The 8,896-nt window shown below is 37.0% G+C and overlaps 1 protein-coding gene across 1 annotated transcript in view; it reads right to left on the bottom strand.

Annotated features, from left to right (window-relative positions):
• Positions 1-8,896, bottom strand: part of LOC136852187 (uncharacterized) — a 169,357-nt gene that overhangs the window by 73,354 nt on the left and 87,107 nt on the right.

Genomic DNA, 8,896 nt, shown 5'->3' with positions numbered 1-8,896 from the left:
CTGAAAGGATGTTTGAGAGTAAGAGGTTACAAAGGTGTAATGGGAGGTAAACCTCGCAGTTGCACTATGGAACAATTGTTAGGAGAGGGTTAGGGAAAGTAAGATGGAAGAGAGAATAAGAATGGAAGTATATTGAAAAAAAAGTAATCCCTGTCAATGAATGATAAAATCCCCGAAAAATTTGGAAATCCTGAAATGCTCAGAATCTCCAAATACAATGTAGAACCAGATTCTTAAAAAGAAAATCCTTCACAATAAAAGTTCCTTAAATCCTCGAAATCCTCCCACACCCCTCCCCTAAAGAAACTCCCTTCCTTAACAAAAGCCAATAAATCCTTTCCCTCAATAAAGGTTCCTTAAATCCTGGAAATCCTCCCAATCCCCCTCCAAAAGGAACTCCCTTCCTTAACAAAAGCCAATAAATCCTTTCCCTCAATAAAAGTTCCTTAAACACTTTAAATCCTTCGAAATCCTCGCCCCCCAAAAAAGAATGCTCTTCCTTACAAAAATCCGGAAAATCCTTCCCAACAAAAGTTCCTTAAATCCTCGGAATCCTTCGAAATCTCCAGCCCCCCAAAAAAGGAACGCCCTTCCTTAACAAAAATCAGGAAATCCCTCACACAAAAGTTCCTTATATCCTCGAAATCCTTCGGAATCCCCCCCCAAAAAAAAGGAACTCCCTTCCTTAACAAAGGCCAGTAAATCCTCTCCCTCAATAAAAGTTCCTTAAATCCTCAAGATCCTTAGAAATCCTACGAAATCCTCCCTAACCCAATAAAAAGGAACTCCCTTCCTGAACAAATGACAGTACATCCTCTCCCTCAATAAAATTTTCTTAAATCCTTGAAATCCCCCCAAAAGGAACTCCCTCCTTAACAAAAGCCAGTAAATCCTTTCCCCACAATAAAAGTTCCTTGAATCGCTTTCAATCCTTCGAAATCCTCCCCCCCAAAAAAAAAGGAACTCCCTTCCTTAACAAAGGCCAGTAAATCTTCTTCCTCAATAAAAATTCCTTAAATCCTCGAAATCCTTTGAAATCCCCCAAAGGAACTCCCCTCCGTAACAAAGGACAGCAAATCCTCTCCCCCAATGAAGGTTCCTTAAATCCTCGAAATCCTTCGAAACCCTCCCCACTCCCTTCCAAAAGAAACTCCCTTCCTTAACAAAAGCCAGTAAATCCTCTCCCTCAATAAAGGTCCCTTAAATCCTCGAAATCCTTCGAAATCCTCCCTCCCCCCAAAAAAGTCCCTTAAGTCCTCCGGCACCTGCATCCTCCATCCTCATCAGGGCCCATCATTATCTGCAGCCTCCGGTATATAATTAAAGCGGATTCCAAAAGCTACGGAATGGGAATTCCCGTTCAATTAAGCGTCGGGAATGGAACAGCATTTGAGGAATACAGAGGCGTAGGATCCTGGCTGCGCCTCATCCCTGGGAACCATTCATTCCTACCTCACACGCCCCTTCCACATTTCACCCTCTCTTTCTCTCTCTCTCTCTCTCTCATTCCTGTTTTCTGTATATCTCTCTCTTCGGCGTCTCTTTCTCCTTATTCACAAATCTCCCTGTTTCTGTCTCTTTCAGTTTCTCTGTCTCCCATTCGACATATCTAATCTCTCTGTCTGTCTCTCTGTCTCTCTCTCTGATTCCTCATTCATCTTTTCTATATCTCTTCGAAATCTGTCACCTAATCTCTGCCTTTGTCTGTCTGTCTCCCTCTTCTCCTCGACATACCTAACCTCATTTAGTAATCTCTCTCTCTCTCTCTCTCTCTCTCTCTCTCTCTCTCTCTCTCTCTCTCTCTCTCTCTCTCTCTCTCCTGTTTTCTATATCACTCACTTCGAAACCTATCGCCTCCATCTCAATCTGTCTGTCTTTTTCTCCTTCTTTCTCTTCTCGTCAACATACCTAACCTCATTTAGTAATCTCTCTCTCTCTCTCTCTCTCTCTCTCTCTCTCTCTCTCTCTCTCTCTCTCTCTCTCTCTCTCTCCCATTCTCACGCCTTAACATAATTTCGAACGATCTGTCGTTCTCATCTGGATGTTGCTAAGATGCCGAGATGAGCGCAGATGATGCTGGGTTAAGGAGGAGAGCAAAGACAATTGATTATTATTGACAATAATCATTCATTATTTTCAAGCATCATTATCACACTGCTTCACGGTTTATCTCTGTCTCGCCTCTCTTTTCCTTCACCTGTCTTTGACTTATCACTATGCGAAGAAAACATAAAAAGTTCTACATTACATATATATATATATATATATATATATATATATATATATATATATATATATATATATATATATATATATATATATATAAATTCTACATATATATATATATATATATATATATATATATATATATATATATATATATATATATATATATATATATATATATATCCCCATACCTCAAAACCTGCAATTTCACAGTAGAACTTAACTACTGCACGCTCCGACAATTATTCTGACAAGCAGTGCTAAAATCTAGGCTTGCAGACTGACATGTGACCTTGAAAAGTAGGCCAAGGTAAAAAGAAATAGTAGAGAAAATAATTAACAGCACTCAGAGCACACAAAACTAAGTTTCATAAAATGACAGAAAAAAATGTGGCCTTTAAAATGACTTTAATTAAATATTCATGCGATTAAAAAATTTTCCCTCAAACTATAAAATATAATTCAAACCAAACGCCCCTGAAAAAATTACACAAAAATCATAATTATTATAAATCTAACCACAACCTTCTTTGATAAAAAGAAGCATAATTAAACACAAACTGACTTTTAAAAAAATACATATCAAACACACACTTCTGAGAAACATACGACAAATTAAGCTTAATTTGTCTTAATGACAAAGCGAGGTCCCAGCAGACTCTCCCTCCCCCTACATCCCTCCTCACCTTAACTGGTCGTAATCAAGACGGTGCTAATTGCATTGCAACAAGGACTGGAGGAGGAGGAGGAGGAGGAGGAGGAGGAGGGAGGAGGGGGGGAGGAGGACGCAGAGAGAAGGAGAGAGACATAGGGCAACTGCATCTACTCCTTCTGCAGTAGTACCAGAGCCACGATTGGGTGGCCATCCTGGGTGCATTCCACTGCACCCATAATAAAGCGTGGCTGTGTCGTCGTCGTGAGGACTGCATTGCTTGCTGTTATTTTCGTTATTGTTTTTATTGATGTTGTTTCTGAATGCGTTTCATCCTGTTTCTGTCTTTTGTTTTTGCTGTGGGGACACTGGGATTTTTATTTGGATGACACCCGGAATGTCGAGGACACTAGGACTTTGATCTGGAGGAAACCTGGACTTTAACTTTGATGACATCGGGATTTTAACGTCGAGGACGCTGAAACTTTAATGTGGAGGACACTAAGACTTAAATGTGGAGGATAATGGAACTTTTCTGTGGAGGACATGGGGATTTTAATGTGGGGGACACGTTGACTTTAATTTGGAGGACACGGGGATTTTAATGTCGAGGACACTGGGACATAAATGTGAAGGATACTCGGACTTTTCTGAGGAGGACATGGATATTGAAATGTGGAAGGCCACTGGGACTTTAATTTGGAGGACACTGGTATTGCAATGTGGAGGACACCTTGACTTTACAGTAATTTGGAGGACAGTGGGATTTTAATGTGGAGGACACCTGGACTTTAATTTGGAGGACACTGGGATTTTAATGTGGAGGACACTGAAACTTTAATCTGGAAGACACTGGGACTTGACTGTGGAGGATACTGGGACTTTTCTGTGAAGGACATGGGGATTTTAATGTGGAGGACACAGAAACTTTAATCTGGAAGACACTGGGACTTGACTGTGGAGGATACTGGGACTTTTCTGTGAAGGACATGGGGATTTTAATGTGGAGAACACCTGAACTTTAATTTGGAGGACACTGGGTCGTAAAAGTGGAGGGATGCTGGTCCTGTTCCTGTCTTTCGTTTTTATTGTGGAGGACACTGGGACATCAATGTGGAGGACACTGAGAATTTAAGGTGGAGGATACTGGACTTCAATGTCGATGACAATGGGACTTTATCGTCGAGGACACCTGGACTTTAATTGGGGGACACTGGGACTTTATTGCGGGGGACACTGGGAGGACACTTGGACTTTATTGCCGAGGACACCGGAATTATAATGTAGAGGAGACTGGACAAGCAACAGTACGCGGAAGAAAGAAAAAGAAGAGTAAAAAACATTACGGAGGTGATAACATCTTTCAGATGACTTTAAATAAAAAATAAACAATAAAATTCATAACTTGAGAGATAAAAAACTTAACGAAGGAAAGAAAACTAGAAAAATAAAAGTACACAAAGAAAAAATAAATATAATCATAAATTCCACCTAGAACGAATGAAAAATTTACTAGACAATAAAAATATCCACCACGTGGCAATAATAATAATAATAATAATAATAATAATAATAATAATAATAATAATAATAATAATAATAAAATCAGCAGCTCGATCAAATAAAAAAAAATGTGATAAAGAAACGGAATTCGACTGAATAACAAAAGCTCACAGGAAAAAGGCAAGAAAAAAAATGGCAAAACAAAAGCGTTTCCAATGAAAGGCAGGAGGAGGAGGAGGAGGAGGAGGAGGAGGGAGGAGGAGGAAGGAGGAATAGCGCCCGAAATGAACACTGGGCGCGGGCGGCGAATGGCAGGTGGCTCAGAGTGAACTTCCAATAATTGCCCATGATTACGGTCGGGAGGGCAATACTTTTTCACCCACGGCCTAACCAAATCAAACGCCACCCCTCCCCCTCCCCCTCCCCCTGTATACCACCCAGGATTCCTAGTGGGTGGTAGGGGGAGGCGGTGGCGACGCTTGCTGTTTGAGCACTTTCCGGGGGATTTTTTCTCTCTCTCTCTCTCTCTCACTATTGTATACTCTCTCTCTCTCTCTCTCTCTCTCGAACACACATGCAATATATATATATATATATATATATATATATATATATATATATATATATATATATATATATATATATATATATATATATATATATATATATATATATATATATATGTGTGTGTACATATGTATGTGTAAACAGGACGTCCTCATTTAACCAGGCTATCGGATGATGAGGACAGACCAGTCCTTGAAAACTTGTATAAATTTCTTTTTGTAATAACTTTTGTGAATAAAATCTCTTTTAGAGACCATTTTATATAAATGAGGTCCTGGTATTCTTTGCATGAATGCACAGCACAGTTGTGCAAGTGATCACAATATATATATATATATATATATATATATATATATATATATATATATATATATATATATATATATATATATATATATATATTTAAAATAACACTGATTAGCAATACATGTTATACTTATACCAAAGGGGATATGAGAAACTGCATGTAAATCCTGACCGGTTTCAACTTTATATTCAAGCCATTTTCAGAGGACTGATATGTGGTAGTATATGTCTTCTTAATATTCACTACGATAAAGTGTGATATACATACCCAGTCACCTTGTTGTGACGATCGTCTGTATTTACAAAAGACTTACACCAATCAAAAAACAAAAGACTACACTTCCCCATCCATTTCCACCCCGCAATATATTACAAGTGCCCATTTTACAACCTTCTAAAACAACAACAACAGCTTACAAACACACAGCGTTTCCTTTCCTATCCGTGCCCTCACCGGAGGCACAGAAAAGCCAATTTTCTTCAATTATCACCATTACTCCAAATTTCCGCCCATTCGTAGCCGACTACCCTTAAAGCTCCAACCCCCAACCCCTCCTCCCCTCTCCAACATGCCCTGGAACCCCACCCAACATCCCCCTCCCACGCCCGTGGATCCAGTGAACTTTTGTCCTGAAGGTTCCGAAGCTTCGCATAACCTTGACTCCGGCTGCTTCCCGAGGTCAGCCATCTTAGGTCGTTTAATATGCTCCTTATTACGCTCGTCGTATTGCTCTCTGGCTCTTTGAGGTTTCCAGTTAATTGGGAATATTTATCATCTGTGGCAGGGGGGCGGGAGGTGGTGGTATCATAAGAAGTATCTTTAAGCGTCATTATTTTTTATTATGAATACATTTTTTTGTATGTATGCGTACGTGCATATATATATATATATATATATATATATATATATATATATATATATATATATATATATATATATATATATATATATATATATTGACTTTATCACATACACAATTGTTCTGTGCATTGGTAGAATTACTAACAGGACCTCGTTCAAACTGGATGGTATCTAGTGGAGATATTTATTCAAAAAATGTTACAAGCTTTCTAGGACAAACAGTCCTCATTATCAAGTATCCATACCATCCAGTTTGAATTAGGTCCTGTTAGTAGTATATATATATATATATATATATATATATATATATATATATATATATATATATATATATATATATATATATATATATATATATATATATATATATATATATATATATTATATATATATATACTCACATCAGGATCGAACCCAGGACTTTCAGATGAAAGGCGAGAGCGCTGCGAACCAAGCCACGCAAGTCATAAAAGAAGTTGGAACCTGAGTACCACCGTACCTAAGGACAATTCGCATGAAACGCTGTCAATTGGGTCACTGCTGAGTCGGAAAGTTGGGGAAAGCACGCTGGTATGCAACCGGTTAGCCTGCCCGGGTATAGCCTTAGGTACAGTGGTGCTCAGGTTCCAACTTCCTTTATGACTTGCGTGGCTTGGTTGGCAGCAGTTTCGTCCTTCAATTGAAAGACCCGGGTTCGATCCTGATGTGAGTCAGAAATTTATTTCTGTTCCACAAGTGATTGTGTGTTGATTATTTCTATATATATATATATATATATATATATATATATATATATATATATATATATATATATATATATATATATATATATATATATATATATATATATACACAAGCACCTAAGAATGAACATATTTTAGAAATTTTAGAAATTCTGAACACAATAAATTCTACGGGATATTAACTTCCGACATCACAATTTCACCGATGTTATCTCTTATTAGGTCGGGAATACCTTTCTGAATCCTAGTTAAAACGACACTCATCTTTTATAATGACCGATGACAGAGGTCCGTGTGGCCTTGTGATGTACGTCCCAGTATTAAAAAAGAGAGAGAGAGAGAGAGAGAGAGAGAGAGAGAGAGAGAGAGAGAGAGAGAGAGAGTTTCAATTTTCCATTTCTTTTTTCAGACCGCTGGACAACGTTAGTGCATATGAATATCTGCACATTTTTAATAATAATAGCAATAAAACTGAGGCGAATTTATCCTTTATATGAATGCATGCTTATGATAATAATAATAATAATAATAATAATAATAATAATAATAATAATAATAATAATAATAAAATGAGATACCAATTCACCAGTTTCCTTCCCACTGCCCTGAATAGACCCAGAGCCCTGAATTGTCTCAAAGGCCTCTCTCTCTCTCTCTCTCTCTCTCTCTCTCTCTCAACAGTCCTGCGTGCAACAGGGATTTTCATGGAATCTCTTCTCTCTCTCTCTCTCTCTCTCTCTCTCTCTCTCTCTCTCTCTCTCTCCTCCTCCCTCCTCCTCCTGACAGAGTTCTATGCGCTATAGGGATTTTCATAGAACCCCTTCTCTCTCTCTCTCTCTCTCTCTCTCTCTCTCTCTCTCTCTCTCTCTCTCTCTCTCTCTCTCTCTCTTTCTCTCCCAGCAGAGAGTCTTATGTGCGACAGGGATTTACGAAAATGGAAAAGATTTGGGAGCAAGATTGCTTAGCTTAATGGAACGCCGACGGACTTAAATTGTGTTTTATAAAAACAAGACAAAAAAAAAAAAGTACGATGGTTCATGTCGAGAAGAAAAACAACAATTCAATACATATAGAAAACCAGTATTTATTATTTATAGAACCGTGGCTTTAAAAAAAACTGCTTTGTCAATACTACTGATGAAATACATCTTGATACCAAATAATATCATGCTTTTGTTACTACCTGACCAATACGTGTCACGGAATCGACGCTCTGAGAGGGATGTAATGATTCTGGGTCCCGTTCTGTTTACTTATAGTTTGTTTTCCTGTTTGTTAATTTGTATTTACTTATTTTTTTATTTTCTTCTCTCTCTTTTATTCTTTGAGGTCCGGGCGCTTAATTTTGTGAAAGTTTGCTTTGCAAGTCAATGGTTTTTTATGCTTGTAGCGTACGAATGTTTGCATATTATTATTATTATTATTATTATTATTATTATTATTATTATTATTATTATTATTATTATTATTATTATTATTATCATTTTAATAGTCCCTTGTGACGTACGAATGTTTGCATATTTTTATTAATAATAATAATAATAATAATAATAATAATAATAATAATAATAATAATAATAATAATAATAATAATAATAATAATAATCCCTATCTCTACACCCCGATTAAATAATCTGTGTGCATCTAGTAACAGAACTCGAACAAATGACATTAATAATTTACAAGCTAATAGTTGTAATATTCAGTCACTCTGGTTTCACTCGCGTAAAATTTGGTTGTGTTCATTCATGAGCGAAAATTAAATTTGATCTATAAATAAAAAATATTTAGATCAAAATGTATTCGTACTGCTTAACCAAGCGTGACGTAGATTAGAGTGTGGTGTCAAACTTACAACAAAATATGTATATATAAAAAGAATAAACATCATATACAATATATATATATAACATAATAAAACATAAACATTACATAATAAAACTGACATTATTTATTGAGAGAGAGAGAGAGAGAGAGAGAGAGAGAGAGAGAGAGAGAGAGAGAGAGAGAGAATCATAACTTACCCGTGTGACGTCT

This window comes from Macrobrachium rosenbergii, chromosome 25, assembly GCF_040412425.1.
Source record: "Macrobrachium rosenbergii isolate ZJJX-2024 chromosome 25, ASM4041242v1, whole genome shotgun sequence".
Classification (NCBI taxonomy): Eukaryota; Metazoa; Arthropoda; class Malacostraca; order Decapoda; family Palaemonidae; genus Macrobrachium; species Macrobrachium rosenbergii.
Note: the sequence above shows the minus strand (reverse complement) of the source record. Positions and strands in the feature narration are given on the sequence as shown.